Here is a 1,100-nt window from a genome sequence, read left to right as displayed (position 1 = left end):
AAACCAGTAAAACTACACATTCTGAACAATTAGTTTTAAGCAGTGTATTAGTAGTCAGTATGCTACACGCTAAGAAAAGAATTCACAGGTTTTTACCTGCATTTTAAATTATGCATTGTATTTTGTGTTTCGGGTTAAAGGGTTACAACGGATAATGTCCTGGAAAATTACTAAAGCCTACCTTTTCCATTTTTCTAGATATTTTTCTTACAGTGTACTAACTGATCAACAATCACAGGTACAAGGTGTATCATAAATGAACAATTATTAAATTATTATTATTATCAAATTGAACAATTGCAAATAGCAATAATTTAAATCACGTGATGTGTACTGATAGGCATATTTGGTTTCCTCTTTTTGTGAAATTTAGATGGAAAATGTGTGCCTTTTTATTGTTTTTTATTATTATTATTATTATTGTTTTATTGTTGAGTCCCTTATCAAAAGTTGCTAAAAGTAGCCAAAATAAAATAAAAAAATAGCTAAATTTGTTGCTAGGTGCTTTTGGAAGAAAAAGTTGCTAGGGTAGTGTGAAAAGTTGCTAAATTTAGCAGCAAAATTGCTAAATTGGGAACACTGGCTTAAGGAAATATTCAAGACACACCTCGATGTGACTAAGCGTATGGATGCAACTTATCGCTTCCTGAAGCGTTTAGTCACGTTGTTACCAAATTAATATTTCTACAGCAAGCGGAGTGTTTTCGCCTCCTCCTCCTCCTCCTCCTCTTCCTCAGGCGTGTCACACACATTTCCAACACACACACAACATCATGATCACATGCACGTGATTATAGCTGGATTACAGAAAGATGCACGCTCTCCGAATGCAAAATAAAACGGTGTCAGTTTAATAAAGTTTGTATACCCAGCTGGTATAACCACAATGGAAGCCAAAATGCCATATTTGACATACATTATGAAACAACCGCAAAGCGTTCAGTGTGTAAACAATATAACACACTAGATTCAACAGAAACTCGAGACGTCAGTACCTGCATGCCACAGAGAGACTGCTGTTTCGCTTGTTATTCGCTCGGAGCTGATGGTATGTGCTGCTGCAGAATCTCTCTCTCTCTCTCTCTCTCTCTCTCTCTCTC

This window comes from Sinocyclocheilus rhinocerous, unplaced genomic scaffold, assembly GCF_001515625.1.
Source record: "Sinocyclocheilus rhinocerous isolate Xijiao unplaced genomic scaffold, SAMN03320098_v1.1 scaffold1402, whole genome shotgun sequence".
Lineage (NCBI taxonomy): Eukaryota > Metazoa > Chordata > Actinopteri > Cypriniformes > Cyprinidae > Sinocyclocheilus > Sinocyclocheilus rhinocerous.
This window is presented reverse-complemented; position numbering follows the sequence as displayed.